The sequence below is a fragment of the Lissotriton helveticus genome, chromosome 1_1, assembly GCF_964261635.1.
Source record: "Lissotriton helveticus chromosome 1_1, aLisHel1.1, whole genome shotgun sequence".
NCBI lineage: Eukaryota > Metazoa > Chordata > Amphibia > Caudata > Salamandridae > Lissotriton > Lissotriton helveticus.
In genome coordinates, this window is record NC_136057.1 from 217839079 (window position 1) to 217863569 (window position 24491).

Here is a 24491-nt window from a genome sequence, read left to right on the forward strand (position 1 = left end):
CTTAAGTTTAGTCAAATGGCACATGATATATGAGGCAGATGTGCATTTCACAACTCCATGAAAGACGTTTTTGCAATTTTAGTAATGGAATATCTTATTCGTCATGCAGGGGAACACAAAAAGAGCATCCAATTAGAGTAATTTTTCTTTAAAGGAAGCAACCGCCTAAACAGGGACTTGAACCCTGGACCCTCAGATTAAAAGTCTGATGCTCTACGGACTGAGCTATCCAGGCTCTGCTATACTCTGTCTAAAAATCAGCTAAACAAATGTGGACGTACACTGACCTACACTCTGTGTATTAATATGGTTACATATATTAGCAATCAAATTTGTAGAGTTTAATAACAAATTGATGTTTTAATCCCTTCCATGCTCATGACGAGCTCAGCTCGTCGTGCAGTACACTTGTCGTGTGCTTATGACGAGCTGAGCTCGTCATGAACAATGGATTTACAGATCATTCAGCACAGGAGGAAAATCTCCTGTAGCATTGAAGGTGTTAAGCATTTGAAATTTCAGCAGCACACGTAATCCATTTTAAATCCTGAAATTTGTACTATCTCATTTTCGGCTGACTTAGAAATCATGTGTCTAAAATGACCTTGTGAAATCAATAAAGTGCCAAATACTATTACTACCTACTAAATTACATACATTTTCAGCAGTTTCTTTGGGAACTTCCTCTTGGGCATAGATTATGCAATGTTTTCAAAGCAAACAGTCTCTGTTTAAGTAGACTTTCTTTCACTGCCATTTTGGTAAATGTTTCTGGTGATGCAGACGCAGGCATTGCTTGTTACTGCTTCAATTAGTTATAAAATAAGAGGAGGGATAAAATTGACCCAGCTGGTGTTTGAACACAAAGCCTTTGAATGCTTTTGCTACATTCGTCTAGGACTCCAAGCCGCTATCCATTGCACTAGAGATCCGACCTGATTCAACACGGTGATCAGAGATTCACAAATAAAAAGATGACCTATCAGCTGTTGACCAACTTTATCAAGTTAATCGGACACTACCTTACATTTTGAACATTGAATTGGGTAAAAGATAATCAACAAACTACATGATACAGTTTGGGTAAGTCTTCTTAACCCTTGTCAAAGAATGTAGAAGACAGATGGGTATGTAATGACTTGATTAAGACTTTTTTGAAACATCTCTAATAGGACTCCCCATTCATTGGATCCTGAAAAGAGTATGCAATTGATATACCTTTTCTTTAACCAAGCCGCCTGAACAGGGACTTGAACCCTGGGCCCTCAGATTAAAAGTCTGATGCTCTCCCGACTGAGCTACCCAGGCTCGGACAGGTCACTCCACAAAATGACCTTATCAACATTTGGAAGTGTCCCAACTATCACTACGTTTCTTAAGATGGTTGCCGGTATTAAGTACTGAATACGCGGAATATAATAATGAATTGGTACTTCAAGCATTTGAAATCTCTTCAGTAAATTTAACCTTATTGTAAGTCCTGAAATTGCTACTATCTCATTTTTTTTGCTGACTTAGAATTCATATGTTTTTATTGACATTGTAAAATTAAGGAAGGGCCCAAAATCTTACTTCTGAGTAAATTACATTTTCATAAGTACAGCTGCCAATTTCCTCTTCTGCAAAGATTGCGTAATTTGAATAGTATCTATTTAAAATAGACTTCCTTTCACTGCCCTTTTTGGTGAAGCAGAAGCATGCATGCACTGTTTATTACTCTTTTAAACAGTTATGAAGTAAATAGGGATAAAACTGACTCTGGTGGGATTCGAACCCACAACCTTTGAATATCTTTTTTACATTCACCTAGAAGTCCAATGCGCTATCCATTGCGCCACAGAGCCAATACGTTCTGATTAGGTGCAGAGATATTCTGAAATGAAATAATGTTGATCAGCTTTATAAAGTTCATTTGATACTATAACCATGGATTTATTTTGAATATTGAATTGGGGAAATTATATTCACCGTCTCAAGTTACATGATACCTTAGGTAAGTCTACGTACGACTTAAGTTTAGTCAAATGGCACATGATATATGAGGCAGATGTGCATTTCACAACTCCATGAAAGACGTTTTTGCAATTTTAGTAATGGAATATCTTATTTTCGTCATGCAGGGGAACACAAAAAGAGCATCCAATTAGAGTAATTTTTCTTTAAAGGAAGCAACCGCCTGAACAGGGACTTGAACCCTGGACTCTCAGATTAAAAGTCTGATGCTCTACCGACTGAGCTATCCAGGCTCTGCTATACTCTGTCTTAAAATCAGCTAAACAAATGTGGACGTACACTGACCTACACTCTGTGTATTAATATGGTTACATATATTAGCAATCAAATTTGTAGAGTTTAATAACAAATTGATGTTTTAACCCCTTCCATGCTCATGACGAGCTCAGCTCGTGGTGCAGTACACTTGTCGTGTGCTTATGACGAGCTGAGCTCGTCATGAACAATGGATTTACAGATCATTCAGCACAGGAGGAAAATCTCCTGTAGCATTGAAGGTGTTAAGCATTTGAAATTTCAGCAGCACACGTAATCCATTTTAAATCCTGAAATTTGTACTATCTCATTTTCGGCTGACTTAGAAATCATGTGTCTAAAATGACCTTGTGAAATCAATAAAGTGCCAAATACTATTACTACCTACTAAATTACATACATTTTCAGCAGTTTCTTTGGGAACTTCCTCTTGGGCATAGATTATGCAGTGTTTTCAAAGCAAACACACTCTGTTTAAGTAGACTTTCTTTCACTGCCATTTTGGTAAATGTTTCTGGTGATGCAGACGCAGGCATTGCTTGTTACTGTTTCAATTAGTTATAAAATAAGAGGAGGGATAAAATTGACCCAGCTGGTGTTTGAACACAAAGCCTTTGAATGCTTTTGCTACATTCGTCTAGGACTCCAAGCCGCTATCCATTGCACTAGAGATCCGACCTGATTCAACACGGTGATCAGAGATTCACAAATAAAAAGATGACCTATCAGCTGTTGACCAACTTTATCAAGTTAATCGGACACTACCTTACATTTTGAACATTGAATTGGTTAAAAGATAATCAACAAACTACATGATACAGTTTGGGTAAGTCTTCTTAACCCTTGTCAAAGAATGTAGAAGACAGATGGGTATGTAATGACTTGATTAAGACTTTTTTGAAACATCTCTAATAGGACTCCCCATTCATTGGATCCTGAAAAGAGTATGCAATTGATATACCTTTTCTTTAACCAAGCCGCCTGAACAGGGACTTGAACCCTGGGCCCTCAGATTAAAAGACTGATGCTCTCCCGACTGAGCTATCCAGGCTCGGAGAGGCCGCTCCACAAAATGACCTTATCAACATTTGGAAGTGTCCCAACTATCACTACGTTTCTTAAGATGGTTGCCGGTATTAAGTACTGAATACGCGGAATATAATAATGAATTGGTACTTCAAGCATTTGAAATCTCTTCAGTAAATGTAACCTTATTGTAAGTCCTGAAATTGCTACTATCTAATTTTTTTTGCTGACTTAGAAGTCATATGTTTTTATTGACATTGTAAAATGAAGGAAGGGCCCAAAAACTTACTTCTGAGTAAATTACATTTTCATAAGTACAGCTGACAATTTCCTCTTCTGCAAAGATTGCGTAATTTGAATAGTATCTATTTAAAATAGACTTCCTTTCACTGCCCTTTTTGGTGAAGCAGAAGCATGCATGCACTGTTTATTACTCTTTTAAACAGTTATGAAGTAAATAGGGATAAAACTGACTCTGGTGGGATTTGAAACCACAACCTTTGAATATCTTTTTTACATTCACCTAGAAGTCCAATGCGCTATCCATTGCGCCACAGAGCCAATACGCTCTGATTAGGTGCAGAGATATTCTGAAATGAAATAATGTTGATCAGCTTTATAAAGTTCATTTGATACTATAACCATGGATTTATTTTGAATATTGAATTGGGGAAATTATATTCACCGTCTCAAGTTACATGATACCTTAGGTAAGTCTACGTACGACTTAAGTTTAGTCAAATGGCACATGATATATGAGGCAGATGTGCATTTCACAACTCCATGAAAGACGTTTTTGCAATTTTAGTAATGGAATATCTTATTCGTCATGCAGGGGAACACAAAAAGAGCATCCAATTAGAGTAATTTTTCTTTAAAGGAAGCAACCGCCTAAACAGGGACTTGAACCCTGGACCCTCAGATTAAAAGTCTGATGCTCTACGGACTGAGCTATCCAGGCTCTGCTATACTCTGTCTAAAAATCAGCTAAACAAATGTGGACGTACACTGACCTACACTCTGTGTATTAATATGGTTACATATATTAGCAATCAAATTTGTAGAGTTTAATAACAAATTGATGTTTTAATCCCTTCCATGCTCATGACGAGCTCAGCTCGTCGTGCAGTACACTTGTCGTGTGCTTATGACGAGCTGAGCTCGTCATGAACAATGGATTTACAGATCATTCAGCACAGGAGGAAAATCTCCTGTAGCATTGAAGGTGTTAAGCATTTGAAATTTCAGCAGCACACGTAATCCATTTTAAATCCTGAAATTTGTACTATCTCATTTTCGGCTGACTTAGAAATCATGTGTCTAAAATGACCTTGTGAAATCAATAAAGTGCCAAATACTATTACTACCTACTAAATTACATACATTTTCAGCAGTTTCTTTGGGAACTTCCTCTTGGGCATAGATTATGCAATGTTTTCAAAGCAAACAGTCTCTGTTTAAGTAGACTTTCTTTCACTGCCATTTTGGTAAATGTTTCTGGTGATGCAGACGCAGGCATTGCTTGTTACTGCTTCAATTAGTTATAAAATAAGAGGAGGGATAAAATTGACCCAGCTGGTGTTTGAACACAAAGCCTTTGAATGCTTTTGCTACATTCGTCTAGGACTCCAAGCCGCTATCCATTGCACTAGAGATCCGACCTGATTCAACACGGTGATCAGAGATTCACAAATAAAAAGATGACCTATCAGCTGTTGACCAACTTTATCAAGTTAATCGGACACTACCTTACATTTTGAACATTGAATTGGGTAAAAGATAATCAACAAACTACATGATACAGTTTGGGTAAGTCTTCTTAACCCTTGTCAAAGAATGTAGAAGACAGATGGGTATGTAATGACTTGATTAAGACTTTTTTGAAACATCTCGAATAGGACTCCCCATTCATTGGATCCTGAAAAGAGTATGCAATTGATATACCTTTTCTTTAACCAAGCCGCCTGAACAGGGACTTGAACCCTGGGCCCTCAGATTAAAAGACTGATGCTCTCCCGACTGAGCTATCCAGGCTCGGAGAGGCCACTCCACAAAATGACCTTATCAACATTTGGAAGTGTCCCAACTATCACTACGTTTCTTAAGATGGTTGCCGGTATTAAGTACTGAATACGCGGAATATAATAATGAATTGGTACTTCAAGCATTTGAAATCTCTTCAGTAAATTTAACCTTATTGTAAGTCCTGAAATTGCTACTATCTCATTTTTTTTGCTGACTTAGAAGTCATATGTTTTTATTGACATTGTAAAATTAAGGAAGGGCCCAAAATCTTACTTCTGAGTAAATTACATTTTCATAAGTACAGCTGCCAATTTCCTCTTCTGCAAAGATTGCGTAATTTGAATAGGATCTATTTAAAATAGACTTCCTTTCACTGCCCTTTTTGGTGAAGCAGAATCATGCATGCACTGTTTATTACTCTTTTAAACAGTTATGAAATAAATAGGGATAAAACTGACTCTGGTGGGATTCGAACCCACAACCTTTGAATATCTTTTTTACATTCACCGAGAAGTCCAATGCGCTATCCATTGCGCCACAGAGCCAATACGCTCTAATTAGGTGCAGAGATATTCTGAAATGAAATAATGTTGATCAGCTTTATAAAGTTCATTTGATACTATAACCATGGATTTATTTTGAATATTGAATTGGGGAAATTATATTCACCGTCTCAAGTTACATGATACCTTAGGTAAGTCTACGTACGACTTAAGTTTAGTCAAATGGCACATGATATATGAGGCAGATGTGCATTTCACAACTCCATGAAAGACGTTTTTGCAATTTTAGTAATGGAATATCTTATTCGTCATGCAGGGGAACACAAAAAGAGCATCCAATTAGAGTAATTTTTCTTTAAAGGAAGCAACCGCCTGAACAGGGACTTGAACCCTGGACCCTCAGATTAAAAGTCTGATGCTCTACCGACTGAGCTATCCAGGCTCTGCTATACTCTGTCTTAAAATCAGCTAAACAAATGTGGACGTACACTGACCTACACTCTATGTATTAATATGGTTACATATATTAGCAATCAAATTTGTAGAGTTTAATAACAAATTGATGTTTTAACCCCTTCCATGCTCATGACGAGCTCAGCTCTTCGTGCAGTACACTTGTCGTGTGCTTATGACGAGCTGAGCTCGTCATGAACAATGGATTTACAGATCATTCAGCACAGGAGGAAAATCTCCTGTAGCATTGAAGGTGTTAAGCATTTGAAATTTCAGCAGCACACGTAATCCATTTTAAATCCTGAAATTTGTACTATCTCATTTTCGGCTGACTTAGAAATCATGTGTCTAAAATGACATTGTGAAATCAATAAAGTGCCAAATACTATTACTACCTACTACATTACATACATTTTCAGCAGTATCTTTGGGAATTTCCTCTTGGGCATAGATTATGCAATGTTTTCAAAGCAAACAGTCTCTGTTTAAGTAGACTTTCTTTCACTGCCATTTTGGTAAATGTTTCTGGTGATGCAGACGCAGGCATTGCTTGTTACTGTTTCAATTAGTTATAAAATAAGAGGAGGGATAAAATTGACCCAGCTGGTGTTTGAACACAAAGCCTTTGAATGCTTTTGCTACATTCGTCTAGGACTCCAAGCCGCTATCCATTGCACTAGAGATCCGACCTGATTCAACACGGTGATCAGAGATTCACAAATAAAAAGATGACCTATCAGCTGTTGACCAACTTTATCAAGTTAATCGGACACTACCTTACATTTTGAACATTGAATTGGGTAAAAGATAATCAACAAACTACATGATACAGTTTGGGTAAGTCTTCTTAACCCTTGTCAAAGAATGTAGAAGACAGATGGGTATGTAATGACTTGATTAAGACTTTTTTGAAACATCTCTAATAGGACTCCCCATTCATTGGATCCTGAAAAGAGTATGCAATTGATATACCTTTTTTTAACCAAGCCGCCTGAACAGGGACTTGAACCCTGGGCCCTCAGATTAAAAGTCTGATGCTCTCCCGACTGAGCTATCCAGGCTCGGAGAGGGCGCTCCACAAAATGACCTTATCAACATTTGGAAGTGTCCCAACTATCACTACGTTTCTTAAGATGGTTGCCGGTATTAAGTACTGAATACGCGGAATATAATAATGAATTGGTACTTCAAGCATTTGAAATCTCTTCAGTAAATTTAACCTTATTGTAAGTCCTGAAATTGCTACTATCTCATTTTTTTTGCTGACTTAGAATTCATATGTTTTTATTGACATTGTAAAATTAAGGAAGGGCCCAAAATCTTACTTCTGAGTAAATTACATTTTCATAAGTACAGCTGCCAATTTCCTCTTCTGCAAAGATTGCGTAACTTGAATAGTATCTATTTAAAATAGACTTCCTTTCACTGCCCTTTTTGGTGAAGCAGAAGCATGCATGCACTGTTTATTACTCTTTTAAACAGTTATGAAGTAAATAGGGATAAAACTGACTCTGGTGGGATTTGAACCCACAACCTTTGAATATCTTTTTTACATTCACCTAGAAGTCCAATGCGCTATCCATTGCGCCACAGAGCCAATACGCTCTGATTAGGTGCAGAGATATTCTGAAATGAAATAATGTTGATCAGCTTTATAAAGTTCATTTGATACTATAACCATGGATTTATTTTGAATATTGAATTGGGGAAATTATATTCACCGTCTCAAGTTACATGATACCTTAGGTAAGTCTACGTACGACTTAAGTTTAGTCAAATGGCACATGATATATGAGGCAGATGTGCATTTCACAACTCCATGAAAGACGTTTTTGCAATTTTAGTAATGGAATATCTTATTCGTCATGCAGGGGAACACAAAAAGAGCATCCAATTAGAGTAATTTTTCTTTAAAGGAAGCAACCGCCTAAACAGGGACTTGAACCCTGGACCCTCAGATTAAAAGTCTGATGCTCTACGGACTGAGCTATCCAGGCTCTGCTATACTCTGTCTTAAAATCAGCTAAACAAATGTGGACGTACACTGACCTACACTCTGTGTATTAATATGGTTACATATATTAGCAATCAAATTTGTAGAGTTTAATAACAAATTGATGTTTTAACCCCTTCCATGCTCATGACGAGCTCAGCTCGTCGTGCAGTACACTTGTCGTGTGCTTATGACGAGCTGAGCTCGTCATGAACAATGGATTTACAGATCATTCAGCACAGGAGGAAAATCTCCTGTAGCATTGAAGGTGTTAAGCATTTGAAATTTCAGCAGCACACGTAATCCATTTTAAATCCTGAAATTTGTACTATCTCATTTTCGGCTGACTTAGAAATCATGTGTCTAAAATGACCTTGTGAAATCAATAAAGTGCCAAATACTATTACTACCTACTAAATTACATACATTTTCAGCAGTTTCTTTGGGAACTTCCTCTTGGGCATAGATTATGCAGTGTTTTCAAAGCAAACACACTCTGTTTAAGTAGACTTTCTTTCACTGCCATTTTGGTAAATGTTTCTGGTGATGCAGACGCAGGCATTGCTTGTTACTGTTTCAATTAGTTATAAAATAAGAGGAGGGATAAAATTGACCCAGCTGGTGTTTGAACACAAAGCCTTTGAATGCTTTTGCTACATTCGTCTAGGACTCCAAGCCGCTATCCATTGCACTAGAGATCCGACCTGATTCAACACGGTGATCAGAGATTCACAAATAAAAAGATGACCTATCAGCTGTTGACCAACTTTATCAAGTTAATCGGACACTACCTTACATTTTGAACATTGAATTGGTTAAAAGATAATCAACAAACTACATGATACAGTTTGGGTAAGTCTTCTTAACCCTTGTCAAAGAATGTAGAAGACAGATGGGTATGTAATGACTTGATTAAGACTTTTTTGAAACATCTCTAATAGGACTCCCCATTCATTGGATCCTGAAAAGAGTATGCAATTGATATACCTTTTCTTTAACCAAGCCGCCTGAACAGGGACTTGAACCCTGGGCCCTCAGATTAAAAGACTGATGCTCTCCCGACTGAGCTATCCAGGCTCGGAGAGGCCGCTCCACAAAATGACCTTATCAACATTTGGAAGTGTCCCAACTATCACTACGTTTCTTAAGATGGTTGCCGGTATTAAGTACTGAATACGCGGAATATAATAATGAATTGGTACTTCAAGCATTTGAAATCTCTTCAGTAAATGTAACCTTATTGTAAGTCCTGAAATTGCTACTATCTAATTTTTTTTGCTGACTTAGAAGTCATATGTTTTTATTGACATTGTAAAATGAAGGAAGGGCCCAAAAACTTACTTCTGAGTAAATTACATTTTCATAAGTACAGCTGACAATTTCCTCTTCTGCAAAGATTGCGTAATTTGAATAGTATCTATTTAAAATAGACTTCCTTTCACTGCCCTTTTTGGTGAAGCAGAAGCATGCATGCACTGTTTATTACTCTTTTAAACAGTTATGAAGTAAATAGGGATAAAACTGACCCTGGTGGGATTTGAAACCACAACCTTTGAATATCTTTTTTACATTCACCTAGAAGTCCAATGCGCTATCCATTGCGCCACAGAGCCAATACGATCTGATTAGGTGCAGAGATATTCTGAAATGAAATAATGTTGATCAGCTTTATAAAGTTCATTTGATACTATAACCATGGATTTATTTTGAATATTTAATTGGGGAAATTATATTCACCGTCTCAAGTTACATGATACCTTAGGTAAGTCTACGTACGACTTAAGTTTAGTCAAATGGCACATGATATATGAGGCAGATGTGCATTTCACAACTCCATGAAAGACGTTTTTGCAATTTTAGTAATGGAATATCTTATTCGTCATGCAGGGGAACACAAAAAGAGCATCCAATTAGAGTAATTTTTCTTTAAAGGAAGCAACCGCCTAAACAGGGACTTGAACCCTGTACCCTCAGATTAAAAGTCTGATGCTCTACGGACTGAGCTATCCAGGCTCTGCTATACTCTGTCTTAAAATCAGCTAAACAAATGTGGACGTACACTGACCTACACTCTGTGTATTAATATGGTTACATATATTAGCAATCAAATTTGTAGAGTTTAATAACAAATTGATGTTTTAATCCCTTCCATGCTCATGACGAGCTCAGCTCGTCGTGCAGTACACTTGTCGTGTGCTTATGACGAGCTGAGCTCGTCATGAACAATGGATTTACAGATCATTCAGCACAGGAGGAAAATCTCCTGTAGCATTGAAGGTGTTAAGCATTTGAAATTTCAGCAGCACACGTAATCCATTTTAAATCCTGAAATTTGTACTATCTCATTTTCGGCTGACTTAGAAATCATGTGTCTAAAATGACCTTGTGAAATCAATAAAGTGCCAAATACTATTACTACCTACTAAATTACATACATTTTCAGCAGTTTCTTTGGGAACTTCCTCTTGGGCATAGATTATGCAATGTTTTCAAAGCAAACAGTCTCTGTTTAAGTAGACTTTCTTTCACTGCCATTTTGGTAAATGTTTCTGGTGATGCAGACGCAGGCATTGCTTGTTACTGCTTCAATTAGTTATAAAATAAGAGGAGGGATAAAATTGACCCAGCTGGTGTTTGAACACAAAGCCTTTGAATGCTTTTGCTACATTCGTCTAGGACTCCAAGCCGCTATCCATTGCACTAGAGATCCGACCTGATTCAACACGGTGATCAGAGATTCACAAATAAAAAGATGACCTATCAGCTGTTGACCAACTTTATCAAGTTAATCGGACACTACCTTACATTTTGAACATTGAATTGGGTAAAAGATAATCAACAAACTACATGATACAGTTTGGGTAAGTCTTCTTAACCCTTGTCAAAGAATGTAGAAGACAGATGGGTATGTAATGACTTGATTAAGACTTTTTTGAAACATCTCGAATAGGACTCCCCATTCATTGGATCCTGAAAAGAGTATGCAATTGATATACCTTTTCTTTAACCAAGCCGCCTGAACAGGGACTTGAACCCTGGGCCCTCAGATTAAAAGACTGATGCTCTCCCGACTGAGCTATCCAGGCTCGGAGAGGCCGCTCCACAAAATGACCTTATCAACATTTGGAAGTGTCCCAACTATCACTACGTTTCTTAAGATGGTTGCCGGTATTAAGTACTGAATACGCGGAATATAATAATGAATTGGTACTTCAAGCATTTGAAATCTCTTCAGTAAATTTAACCTTATTGTAAGTCCTGAAATTGCTACTATCTCATTTTTTTTGCTGACTTAGAAGTCATATGTTTTTATTGACATTGTAAAATTAAGGAAGGGCCCAAAATCTTACTTCTGAGTAAATTACATTTTCATAAGTACAGCTGCCAATTTCCTCTTCTGCAAAGATTGCGTAATTTGAATAGGATCTATTTAAAATAGACTTCCTTTCACTGCCCTTTTTGGTGAAGCAGAATCATGCATGCACTGTTTATTACTCTTTTAAACAGTTATGAAATAAATAGGGATAAAACTGACTCTGGTGGGATTCGAACCCACAACCTTTGAATATCTTTTTTACATTCACCTAGAAGTCCAATGCGCTATCCATTGCGCCACAGAGCCAATACGCTCTAATTAGGTGCAGAGATATTCTGAAATGAAATAATGTTGATCAGCTTTATAAAGTTCATTTGATACTATAACCATGGATTTATTTTGAATATTGAATTGGGGAAATTATATTCACCGTCTCAAGTTACATGATACCTTAGGTAAGTCTACGTACGACTTAAGTTTAGTCAAATGGCACATGATATATGAGGCAGATGTGCATTTCACAACTCCATGAAAGACGTTTTTGCAATTTTAGTAATGGAATATCTTATTCGTCATGCAGGGGAACACAAAAAGAGCATCCAATTAGAGTAATTTTTCTTTAAAGGAAGCAACCGCCTGAACAGGGACTTGAACCCTGGACCCTCAGATTAAAAGTCTGATGCTCTACCGACTGAGCTATCCAGGCTCTGCTATACTCTGTCTTAAAATCAGCTAAACAAATGTGGACGTACACTGACCTACACTCTATGTATTAATATGGTTACATATATTAGCAATCAAATTTGTAGAGTTTAATAACAAATTGATGTTTTAACCCCTTCCATGCTCATGACGAGCTCAGCTCTTCGTGCAGTACACTTGTCGTGTGCTTATGACGAGCTGAGCTCGTCATGAACAATGGATTTACAGATCATTCAGCACAGGAGGAAAATCTCCTGTAGCATTGAAGGTGTTAAGCATTTGAAATTTCAGCAGCACACGTAATCCATTTTAAATCCTGAAATTTGTACTATCTCATTTTCGGCTGACTTAGAAATCATGTGTCTAAAATGACATTGTGAAATCAATAAAGTGCCAAATACTATTACTACCTACTACATTACATACATTTTCAGCAGTATCTTTGGGAATTTCCTCTTGGGCATAGATTATGCAATGTTTTCAAAGCAAACAGTCTCTGTTTAAGTAGACTTTCTTTCACTGCCATTTTGGTAAATGTTTCTGGTGATGCAGACGCAGGCATTGCTTGTTACTGTTTCAATTAGTTATAAAATAAGAGGAGGGATAAAATTGACCCAGCTGGTGTTTGAACACAAAGCCTTTGAATGCTTTTGCTACATTCGTCTAGGACTCCAAGCCGCTATCCATTGCACTAGAGATCCGACCTGATTCAACACGGTGATCAGAGATTCACAAATAAAAAGATGACCTATCAGCTGTTGACCAACTTTATCAAGTTAATCGGACACTACCTTACATTTTGAACATTGAATTGGGTAAAAGATAATCAACAAACTACATGATACAGTTTGGGTAAGTCTTCTTAACCCTTGTCAAAGAATGTAGAAGACAGATGGGTATGTAATGACTTGATTAAGACTTTTTTGAAACATCTCTAATAGGACTCCCCATTCATTGGATCCTGAAAAGAGTATGCAATTGATATACCTTTTTTTAACCAAGCCGCCTGAACAGGGACTTGAACCCTGGGCCCTCAGATTAAAAGTCTGATGCTCTCCCGACTGAGCTATCCAGGCTCGGAGAGGGCGCTCCACAAAATGACCTTATCAACATTTGGAAGTGTCCCAACTATCACTACGTTTCTTAAGATGGTTGCCGGTATTAAGTACTGAATACGCGGAATATAATAATGAATTGGTACTTCAAGCATTTGAAATCTCTTCAGTAAATTTAACCTTATTGTAAGTCCTGAAATTGCTACTATCTCATTTTTTTTGCTGACTTAGAATTCATATGTTTTTATTGACATTGTAAAATTAAGGAAGGGCCCAAAATCTTACTTCTGAGTAAATTACATTTTCATAAGTACAGCTGCCAATTTCCTCTTCTGCAAAGATTGCGTAACTTGAATAGTATCTATTTAAAATAGACTTCCTTTCACTGCCCTTTTTGGTGAAGCAGAAGCATGCATGCACTGTTTATTACTCTTTTAAACAGTTATGAAATAAATAGTGATAAAAATGACTCTGGTGGGATTCGAACCCACAACCTTTGAATATCTTTTTTACATTCACCTAGAAGTCCAATGCGCTATCCATTGCGCCACAGAGCCAATACACTCTGATGAGGTGCAGAGATATTCTGAAATGAAATAATGTTGATCAGCTTTATAAAGTTCATTTGATACTATAACCATGGATTTATTTTGAATATTGAATTGGGGAAATTATATTCACCGTCTCAAGTTACATGATACCTTAGGTAAGTCTACGTACGACTTAAGTTTAGTCAAATGGCACATGATATATGAGGCAGATGTGCATTTCACAACTCCATGAAAGACGTTTTTGCAATTTTAGTAATGGAATATCTTATTCGTCATGCAGGGGAACACAAAAAGAGCATCCAATTAGAGTAATTTTTCTTTAAAGGAAGCAACCGCCTGAACAGGGACTTGAACCCTGGACTCTCAGATTAAAAGTCTGATGCTCTACCGACTGAGCTATCCAGGCTCTGCTATACTCTGTCTTAAAATCAGCTAAACAAATGTGGACGTACACTGACCTACACTCTGTGTATTAATATGGTTACATATATTAGCAATCAAATTTGTAGAGTTTAATAACAAATTGATGTTTTAACCCCTTCCATGCTCATGACGAGCTCAGCTCGTCGTGCAGTACACTTGTCGTGTGCTTATGACGAGCTGAGCTCGTCATGAACAATGGATTTACAGATCATTCAGCACAGGAGGAAAATCTCCTGTAGCATTGAAGGTGTTAAGCATTTGAAATTTCAGCAGCACACGTAATCCATTTTAAATCCTGAAATTTGTACTATCTCATTTTCGGCTGACTTAGAAATCATGTGTCTAAAATGACCTTGTGAAATCAATAAAGTGCCAAATACTCTTACTACCTACTAAATTACATACATTTTCAGCAGTTTCTTTGGGAACTTCCTCTTGGGCATAGATTATGCAATGTTTTCAAAGCAAACACACTCTGTTTAAGTAGACTTTCTTTCACTGCCATTTTGGTAAATGTTTCTGGTGATGCAGACGCAGGCATTGCTTGTTACTGTTTCAATTAGTTATAAAATAAGAGGAGGGATAAAATTGACCCAGCTGGTGTTTGAACACAAAGCCTTTGAATGCTTTTGCTACATTCGTCTAGGACTCCAAGCCGCTATCCATTGCACTAGAGATCCGACCTGATTCAACACGGTGATCAGAGATTCACAAATAAAAAGATGACCTATCAGCTGTTGACCAACTTTATCAAGTTAATCGGACACTACCTTACATTTTGAACATTGAATTGGGTAAAAGATAATCAACAAACTACATGATACAGTTTGGGTAAGTCTTCTTAACCCTTGTCAAAGAATGTAGAAGACAGATGGGTATGTAATGACTTGATTAAGACTTTTTTGAAACATCTCGAATAGGACTCCCCATTCATTGGATCCTGAAAAGAGTATGCAATTGATATACCTTTTCTTTAACCAAGCCGCCTGAACAGGGACTTGAACCCTGGGCCCTCAGATTAAAAGACTGATGCTCTCCCGACTGAGCTATCCAGGCTCGGAGAGGCCGCTCCACAAAATGACCTTATCAACATTTGGAAGTGTCCCAACTATCACTACGTTTCTTAAGATGGTTGCCGGTATTAAGTACTGAATACGCGGAATATAATAATGAATTGGTACTTCAAGAATTGGAAATCTCTTCAGTAAATTTAACCTTATTGTAAGTCCTGAAATTGCTACTATCTCATTTTTTTTGCTGACTTAGAAGTCATATGTTTTTATTGACATTGTAAAATTAAGGAAGGGCCCAAAATCTTACTTCTGAGTAAATTACATTTTCATAAGTACAGCTGCCAATTTCCTCTTCTGCAAAGATTGCGTAATTTGAATAGTATCTATTTAAAATAGACTTCCTTTCACTGCCCTTTTTGGTGAAGCAGAAGCATGCATGCACTGTTTATTACTCTTTTAAACAGTTATGAAGTAAATAGGGATAAAACTGACTCTGGTGGGATTCGAACCCACAACCTTTGAATATCTTTTTTACATTCACCTAGAAGTCCAATGCGCTATCCATTGCGCCACAGAGCCAATACGTTCTGATTAGGTGCAGAGATATTCTGAAATGAAATAATGTTGATCAGCTTTATAAAGTTCATTTGATACTATAACCATGGATTTATTTTGAATATTGAATTGGGGAAATTATATTCACCGTCTCAAGTTACATGATACCTTAGGTAAGTCTACGTACGACTTAAGTTTAGTCAAATGGCACATGATATATGAGGCAGATGTGCATTTCACAACTCCATGAAAGACGTTTTTGCAATTTTAGTAATGGAATATCTTATTTTCGTCATGCAGGGGAACACAAAAAGAGCATCCAATTAGAGTAATTTTTCTTTAAAGGAAGCAACCGCCTGAACAGGGACTTGAACCCTGGACTCTCAGATTAAAAGTCTGATGCTCTACCGACTGAGCTATCCAGGCTCTGCTATACTCTGTCTTAAAATCAGCTAAACAAATGTGGACGTACACTGACCTACACTCTGTGTATTAATATGGTTACATATATTAGCAATCAAATTTGTAGAGTTTAATAACAAATTGATGTTTTAACCCCTTCCATGCTCATGACGAGCTCAGCTCGTGGTGCAGTACACTTGTCGTGTGCTTATGACGAGCTGAGCTCGTCATGAACAATGGATTTACAGATCATTCAGCACAGGAGGAAAATCTCCTGTAGCATTGAAGGTGTTAAGCATTTGAAATTTCAGCAGCACACGTAATCCATTTTAAATCCTGAAATTTGTACTATCTCATTTTCGGCTGACTTAGAAATCATGTGTCTAAAATGACCTTGTGAAATCAATAAAGTGCCAAATACTATTACTACCTACTAAATTACATACATTTTCAGCAGTTTCTTTGGGAACTTCCTCTTGGGCATAGATTATGCAGTGTTTTCAAAGCAAACACACTCTGTTTAAGTAGACTTTCTTTCACTGCCATTTTGGTAAATGTTTCTGGTGATGCAGACGCAGGCATTGCTTGTTACTGTTTCAATTAGTTATAAAATAAGAGGAGGGATAAAATTGACCCAGCTGGTGTTTGAACACAAAGCCTTTGAATGCTTTTGCTACATTCGTCTAGGACTCCAAGCCGCTATCCATTGCACTAGAGATCCGACCTGATTCAACACGGTGATCAGAGATTCACAAATAAAAAGATGACCTATCAGCTGTTGACCAACTTTATCAAGTTAATCGGACACTACCTTACATTTTGAACATTGAATTGGTTAAAAGATAATCAACAAACTACATGATACAGTTTGGGTAAGTCTTCTTAACCCTTGTCAAAGAATGTAGAAGACAGATGGGTATGTAATGACTTGATTAAGACTTTTTTGAAACATCTCTAATAGGACTCCCCATTCATTGGATCCTGAAAAGAGTATGCAATTGATATACCTTTTCTTTAACCAAGCCGCCTGAACAGGGACTTGAACCCTGGGCCCTCAGATTAAAAGACTGATGCTCTCCCGACTGAGCTATCCAGGCTCGGAGAGGCTGCTCCACAAAATGACCTTATCAACATTTGGAAGTGTCCCAACTATCACTACGTTTCTTAAGATGGTTGCCGGTATTAAGTACTGAATACGCGGAATATAATAATGAATTGGTACTTCAAGCATTTGAAATCTCTTCAGTAAATGTAACCTTATTGTAAGTCCTGAAATTGCTACTATCTATTTTTTTTTGCTGACTTAGAAGTCATATGTTTTTATTGACATTGTAAAATGAAGGAAGGGCCCAAAAACTTACTTCTGAGTAAATTACATTTTCATAAGTACAGCTGACAATTTCCTCTTCTGCAAAGATTGCGTAATTTGAGTAGTATCTATTTAAAATAGACTTCCTTTCACTGCCCTTTTTGGTGAAGCAGAAGCATGCATGCACTGTTTATTACTCTTTTAAACAGTTATGAAGTAAATAGGGATAAAACTGACTCTGGTGGGATTTGAACCCACAACCTTTGAATATCTTTTTTACATTCACCTAGAAGTCCAATGCGCTATCCATTGCGCCACAGAGCCAATACGCTCTGATTAGGTGCAGAGATATTCTGAAATGAAATAATGTTGATCAGCTTTATAAAGTTCATTTGATACTATAACCATGGATTTATTTTGAATATTGAATTGGGGAAATTATATTCACCGTCTCAAGTTACATGATACCTTAGGTAAGTCTACGTACGACTTAAGTTTAGTCAAATGGCACATGATATATGAGGCAGATGTGCATTTCACAACTCCATGAAAGACGTTTTTGCAATTTTAGTAATGGAATATCTTATTCGTCATGCAGGGGAACACAAAAAGAGCATCCAATTAGAGTAATTTTTCTTTAAAGGAAGCAACCGCCTAAACAGGGACTTGAACCCTGGACCCTCAGATTAAAAGTCTGATGCTCTACGGACTGAGCTATCCAGGCTCTGCTATACTCTGTCTTAAAATCAGCTAAACAAATGTGGACGTACACTGACCTACACTCTGTGTATTAATATGGTTACATATATTAGCAATCAAATTTGTAGAGTTTAATAACAAATTGATGTTTTAACCCCTTCCATGCTCATGACGAGCTCAGCTCGTCGTGCAGTACACTTGTCGTGTGCTTATGACGAGCTGAGCTCGTCATGAACAATGGATTTACAGATCATTCAGCACAGGAGGAAAATCTCCTGTAGCATTGAAGGTGTTAAGCATTTGAAATTTCAGCAGCACACGTAATCCATTTTAAATCCTGAAATTTGTACTATCTCATTTTCGGCTGACTTAGAAATCATGTGTCTAAAATGACATTGTGAAATCAATAAAGTGCCAAATACTATTACTACCTACTACATTACATACATTTTCAGCAGTATCTTTGGGAATTTCCTCTTGGGCATAGATTATGCAATGTTTTCAAAGCAAACAGTCTCTGTTTAAGTAGACTTTCTTTCACTGCCATTTTGGTAAATGTTTCTGGTGATGCAGACGCAGGCATTGCTTGTTACTGTTTCAATTAGTTATAAAATAAGAGGAGGGATAAAATTGACCCAGCTGGTGTTTGAACACAAAGCCTTTGAATGCTTTTGCTACATTCGTCTAGGACTCCAAGCCGCTATCCATTGCACTAGAGATCCGACCTGATTCAACACGGTGATCAGAGATTCACAAATAAAAAGATGACCTATCAGCTGTTGACCAACTTTATCAAGTTAATCGGACACTACCTTACATTTTGAACATTGAATTGGGTAAAAGATAATCAACAAACTACATGATACAGTTTGGGTAAGTCTTCTTAACCCTTGTCAAAGAATGTAGAAGACAGATGGGTATGTAATGACTTGATTAAGACTTTTTTGAAACATCTCTAATAGGACTCCCCATTCATTGGATCCTGAAAAGAGTATGCAATTGATATACCTTTTTTTAACCAAGCCGCCTGAACAGGGACTTGAACCCTGGGCCCTCAGATTAAAAGTCTGATGCTCTCCCGACTGAGCTATCCAGGCTCGGAGAGGGCGCTCCACAAAATGACCTTATCAACATTTGGAAGTGTCCCAACTATCACTACGTTTCTTAAGATGGTTGCCGGTATTAAGTACTGAATACGCGGAATATAATAATGAATTGGTACTTCAAGCATTTGAAATCTCTTCAGTAAATTTAACCTTATTGTAAGTCCTGAAATTGCTACTATCTCATTTTTTTTGCTGACTTAGAATTCATATGTTTTTATTGACATTGTAAAATTTAGGAAGGGCCCAAAATCTTACTTCTGAGTAAATTACATTTTCATAAGTACAGCTGCCAATTTCCTCTTCTGCAAAGATTGCGTAACTTGAATAGTATCTATTTAAAATCGACTTCCTTTCACTGCCCTTTTTGGTGAAGCAGAAGCATGCATGCACTGTTTATTACTCTTTTAAACAGTTATGAAATAAATAGTGATAAAAATGACTCTGGTGGGATTCGAACCCACAACCTTTGAATATCTTTTTTACATTCACCTAGAAGTCCAATGCGCTATCCATTGCGCCACAGAGCCAATACACTCTGATGAGGTGCAGAGATATTCTGAAATGAAATAATGTTGATCAGCTTTATAAAGTTCATTTGATACTATAACCATGGATTTATTTTGAATATTGAATTGGGGAAATTATATTCACCGTCTCAAGTTACATGATACCTTAGGTAAGTCTACGTACGACTTAAGTTTAGTCAAATGGCACATGATATATGAGGCAGATGTGCATTTCACAACTCCATGAAAGACGTTTTTGCAATTTTAGTAATGGAATATCTTATTCGTCATGCAGGGGAACACAAAAAGAGCATCCAATTAGAGTAATTTTTCTTTAAAGGAAGCAACCGCCTGAACAGGGACTTGAACCCTGGACTCTCAGATTAAAAGTCTGATGCTCTACCGACTGAGCTATCCAGGCTCTGCTATACTCTGTCTTAAAATCAGCTAAACAAATGTGGACGTACACTGACCTACACTCTGTGTATTAATATGGTTACATATATTAGCAATCAAATTTGTAGAGTTTAATAACAAATTGATGTTTTAACCCCTTCCATGCTCATGACGAGCTCAGCTCGTCGTGCAGTACACTTGTCGTGTGCTTATGACGAGCTGAGCTCGTCATGAACAATGGATTTACAGATCATTCAGCACAGGAGGAAAATCTCCTGTAGCATTGAAGGTGTTAAGCATTTGAAATTTCAGCAGCACACGTAATCCATTTTAAATCCTGAAATTTGTACTATCTCATTTTCGGCTGACTTAGAAATCATGTGTCTAAAATGACCTTGTGAAATCAATAAAGTGCCAAATACTATTACTACCTACTAAATTACATACATTTTCAGCAGTTTCTTTGGGAACTTCCTCTTGGGCATAGATTATGCAATGTTTTCAAAGCAAACACACTCTGTTTAAGTAGACTTTCTTTCACTGCCATTTTGGTAAATGTTTCTGGTGATGCAGACGCAGGCATTGCTTGTTACTGTTTCAATTAGTTATAAAATAAGAGGAGGGATAAAATTGACCCAGCTGGTGTTTGAACACAAAGCCTTTGAATGCTTTTGCTACATTCGTCTAGGACTCCAAGCCGCTATCCATTGCACTAGAGATCCGACCTGATTCAACACGGTGATCAGAGATTCACAAATAAAAAGATGACCTATCAGCTGTTGACCAACTTTATCAAGTTAATCGGACACTACCTTACATTTTGAACATTGAATTGGGTAAAAGATAATCAACAAACTACATGATACAGTTTGGGTAAGTCTTCTTAACCCTTGTCAAAGAATGTAGAAGACAGATGGGTATGTAATGACTTGATTAAGACTTTTTTGAAACATCTCGAATAGGACTCCCCATTCATTGGATCCTGAAAAGAGTATGCAATTGATATACCTTTTCTTTAACCAAGCCGCCTGAACAGGGACTTGAACCCTGGGCCCTCAGATTAAAAGACTGATGCTCTCCCGACTGAGCTATCCAGGCTCGGAGAGGCCGCTCCACAAAATGGCCTTATCAACATTTGGAAGTGTCCCAACTATCACTACGTTTCTTAAGATGGTTGCCGGTATTAAGTACTGAATACGCGGAATATAATAATGAATTGGTACTTCAAGAATTGGAAATCTCTTCAGTAAATTTAACCTTATTGTAAGTCCTGAAATTGCTACTATCTCATTTTTTTTGCTGACTTAGAAGTCATATGTTTTTATTGACATTGTAAAATTAAGGAAGGGCCCAAAATCTTACTTCTGAGTAAATTACATTTTCATAAGTACAGCTGCCAATTTCCTCTTCTGCAAAGATTGCGTAATTTGAATAGTATCTATTTAAAATAGACTTCCTTTCACTGCCCTTTTTGGTGAAGCAGAAGCATGCATGCACTGTTTATTACTCTTTTAAACAGTTATGAAGTAAATAGGGATAAAACTGACTCTGGTGGGATTCGAACCCACAACCTTTGAATATCTTTTTTACATTCACCTAGAAGTCCAATGCGCTATCCATTGCGCCACAGAGCCAATACGTTCTGATTAGGTGCAGAGATATTCTGAAATGAAATAATGTTGATCAGCTTTATAAAGTTCATTTGATACTATAACCATGGATTTATTTTGAATATTGAATTGGGGAAATTATATTCACCGTCTCAAGTTACATGATACCTTAGGTAAGTCTACGTACGACTTAAGTTTTGTCAAATGGCACATGATATATGAGGCAGATGTGCATTTCACAACTCCATGAAAGACGTTTTTGCAATTTTAGTAATGGAATATCTTATTTTCGTCATGCAGGGGAACACAAAAAGAGCATCCAATTAGAGTAATTTTTCTTTAAAGGAAGCAACCGCCTGAACAGGGACTTGAACCCTGGACTCTCAGATTAAAAGTCTGATGCTCTACCGACTGAGCTATCCAGGCTCTGCTATACTCTGTCTTAAAATCAGCTAAACAAATGTGGACGTACACTGACCTACACTCTGTGTATTAATATGGTTACATATATTAGCAATCAAATTTGTAGAGTTTAATAACAAATTGATGTTTTAACCCCTTCCATGCTCATGACGAGCTCAGCTCGTGGTGCAGTACACTTGTCGTGTGCTTATGACGAGCTGAGCTCGTCATGAACAATGGATTTACAGATCATTCAGCACAGGAGGAAAATCTCCTGTAGCATTGAAGGTGTTAAGCATTTGAAATTTCAGCAGCACACGTAATCCATTTTAAATCCTGAAATTTGTACTATCTCATTTTCGGCTGACTTAGAAATCATGTGTCTAAAATGACCTTGTGAAATCAATAAAGTGCCAAATACTATTACTACCTACTAAATTACATACATTTTCAGCAGTTTCTTTGGGAACTTCCTCTTGGGCATAGATTATGCAGTGTTTTCAAAGCAAACACACTCTGTTTAAGTAGACTTTCTTTCACTGCCATTTTGGTAAATGTTTCTGGTGATGCAGACGCAGGCATTGCTTGTTACTGTTTCAATTAGTTATAAAATAAGAGGAGGGATAAAATTGACCCAGCTGGTGTTTGAACACAAAGCCTTTGAATGCTTTTGCTACATTCGTCTAGGACTCCAAGCCGCTATCCATTGCACTAGAGATCCGACCTGATTCAACACGGTGATCAGAGATTCACAAATAAAAAGATGACCTATCAGCTGTTGACCAACTTTATCAAGTTAATCGGACACTACCTTACATTTTGAACATTGAATTGGTTAAAAGATAATCAACAAACTACATGATACAGTTTGGGTAAGTCTTCTTAACCCTTGTCAAAGAATGTAGAAGACAGATGGGTATGTAATGACTTGATTAAGACTTTTTTGAAACATCTCTAATAGGACTCCCCATTCATTGGATCCTGAAAAGAGTATGCAATTGATATACCTTTTCTTTAACCAAGCCGCCTGAACAGGGACTTGAACCCTGGGCCCTCAGATTAAAAGACTGATGCTCTCCCGACTGAGCTATCCAGGCTCGGAGAGGCCGCTCCACAAAATGACCTTATCAACATTTGGAAGTGTCCCAACTATCACTACGTTTCTTAAGATGGTTGCCGGTATTAAGTACTGAATACGCGGAATATAATAATGAATTGGTACTTCAAGCATTTGAAATCTCTTCAGTAAATGTAACCTTATTGTAAGTCCTGAAATTGCTACTATCTAATTTTTTTTGCTGACTTAGAAGTCATATGTTTTTATTGACATTGTAAAATGAAGGAAGGGCCCAAAAACTTACTTCTGAGTAAATTACATTTTCATAAGTACAGCTGACAATTTCCTCTTCTGCAAAGATTGCGTAATTTGAGTAGTATCTATTTAAAATAGACTTCCTTTCACTGCCCTTTTTGGTGAAGCAGAAGCATGCATGCACTGTTTATTACTCTTTTAAACAGTTATGAAGTAAATAGGGATAAAACTGACTCTGGTGGGATTTGAACCCACAACCTTTGAATATCTTTTTTACATTCACCTAGAAGTCCAATGCGCTATCCATTGCGCCACAGAGCCAATACGCTCTGATTAGGTGCAGAGATATTCTGAAATGAAATAATGTTGATCAGCTTTATAAAGTTCATTTGATACTATAACCATGGATTTATTTTGAATATTGAATTGGGGAAATTATATTCACCGTCTCAAGTTACATGATACCTTAGGTAAGTCTACGTACGACTTAAGTTTAGTCAAATGGCACATGATATATGAGGCAGATGTGCATTTCACAACTCCATGAAAGACGTTTTTGCAATTTTAGTAATGGAATATCTTATTCGTCATGCAGGGGAACACAAAAAGAGCATCCAATTAGAGTAATTTTTCTTTAAAGGAAGCAACCGCCTGAACAGGGACTTGAACCCTGGACCCTCAGATTAAAAGTCTGATGCTCTACGGACTGAGCTATCCAGGCTCTGCTATACTCTGTCTTAAAATCAGCTAAACAAATGTGGACGTACACTGACCTACACTCTGTGTATTAATATGGTTACATATATTAGCAATCAAATTTGTAGAGTTTAATAACAAATTGATGTTTTAACCCCTTCCATGCTCAT

General features: G+C 37.2%; 12 non-coding genes across 12 annotated transcripts; all 12 read right to left on the reverse strand.

Annotated features, from left to right (window-relative positions):
• Positions 1-1753: 1753 nt before the first annotated feature.
• On the reverse strand, positions 1754-1844 carry TRNAR-UCU (transfer RNA arginine (anticodon UCU)). The gene is given in 2 exon segments: positions 1754-1789; positions 1808-1844. It is a non-coding gene; the product is annotated as a tRNA-Arg (tRNA).
• Positions 1845-5773: 3929 nt separating this feature from the next.
• On the reverse strand, positions 5774-5864 carry TRNAR-UCU (transfer RNA arginine (anticodon UCU)). The gene is given in 2 exon segments: positions 5774-5809; positions 5828-5864. It is a non-coding gene; the product is annotated as a tRNA-Arg (tRNA).
• Positions 5865-6191: 327 nt separating this feature from the next.
• TRNAK-UUU (transfer RNA lysine (anticodon UUU)) lies at positions 6192-6264 on the reverse strand. Its single transcript has one exon. It is a non-coding gene; the product is annotated as a tRNA-Lys (tRNA).
• Positions 6265-7781: 1517 nt separating this feature from the next.
• Positions 7782-7872, reverse strand: TRNAR-UCU (transfer RNA arginine (anticodon UCU)). Its single transcript is given in 2 exon segments — positions 7782-7817; positions 7836-7872. It is a non-coding gene; the product is annotated as a tRNA-Arg (tRNA).
• A 3927-nt stretch (positions 7873-11799) lies between these two features.
• TRNAR-UCU (transfer RNA arginine (anticodon UCU)) lies at positions 11800-11890 on the reverse strand. Its single transcript is given in 2 exon segments — positions 11800-11835; positions 11854-11890. It is a non-coding gene; the product is annotated as a tRNA-Arg (tRNA).
• Positions 11891-12217: 327 nt separating this feature from the next.
• On the reverse strand, positions 12218-12290 carry TRNAK-UUU (transfer RNA lysine (anticodon UUU)). The gene has a single exon. It is a non-coding gene; the product is annotated as a tRNA-Lys (tRNA).
• Positions 12291-13807: 1517 nt separating this feature from the next.
• On the reverse strand, positions 13808-13898 carry TRNAR-UCU (transfer RNA arginine (anticodon UCU)). Its single transcript is given in 2 exon segments — positions 13808-13843; positions 13862-13898. It is a non-coding gene; the product is annotated as a tRNA-Arg (tRNA).
• A 1918-nt stretch (positions 13899-15816) lies between these two features.
• Positions 15817-15907, reverse strand: TRNAR-UCU (transfer RNA arginine (anticodon UCU)). Its single transcript is given in 2 exon segments — positions 15817-15852; positions 15871-15907. It is a non-coding gene; the product is annotated as a tRNA-Arg (tRNA).
• A 1920-nt stretch (positions 15908-17827) lies between these two features.
• Positions 17828-17918, reverse strand: TRNAR-UCU (transfer RNA arginine (anticodon UCU)). Its single transcript is given in 2 exon segments — positions 17828-17863; positions 17882-17918. It is a non-coding gene; the product is annotated as a tRNA-Arg (tRNA).
• Positions 17919-19835: 1917 nt separating this feature from the next.
• TRNAR-UCU (transfer RNA arginine (anticodon UCU)) lies at positions 19836-19926 on the reverse strand. Its single transcript is given in 2 exon segments — positions 19836-19871; positions 19890-19926. It is a non-coding gene; the product is annotated as a tRNA-Arg (tRNA).
• Positions 19927-21844: 1918 nt separating this feature from the next.
• On the reverse strand, positions 21845-21935 carry TRNAR-UCU (transfer RNA arginine (anticodon UCU)). Its single transcript is given in 2 exon segments — positions 21845-21880; positions 21899-21935. It is a non-coding gene; the product is annotated as a tRNA-Arg (tRNA).
• Positions 21936-23855: 1920 nt separating this feature from the next.
• On the reverse strand, positions 23856-23946 carry TRNAR-UCU (transfer RNA arginine (anticodon UCU)). The gene is given in 2 exon segments: positions 23856-23891; positions 23910-23946. It is a non-coding gene; the product is annotated as a tRNA-Arg (tRNA).
• Between the last annotated feature and the right edge of the window lie 545 nt (positions 23947-24491).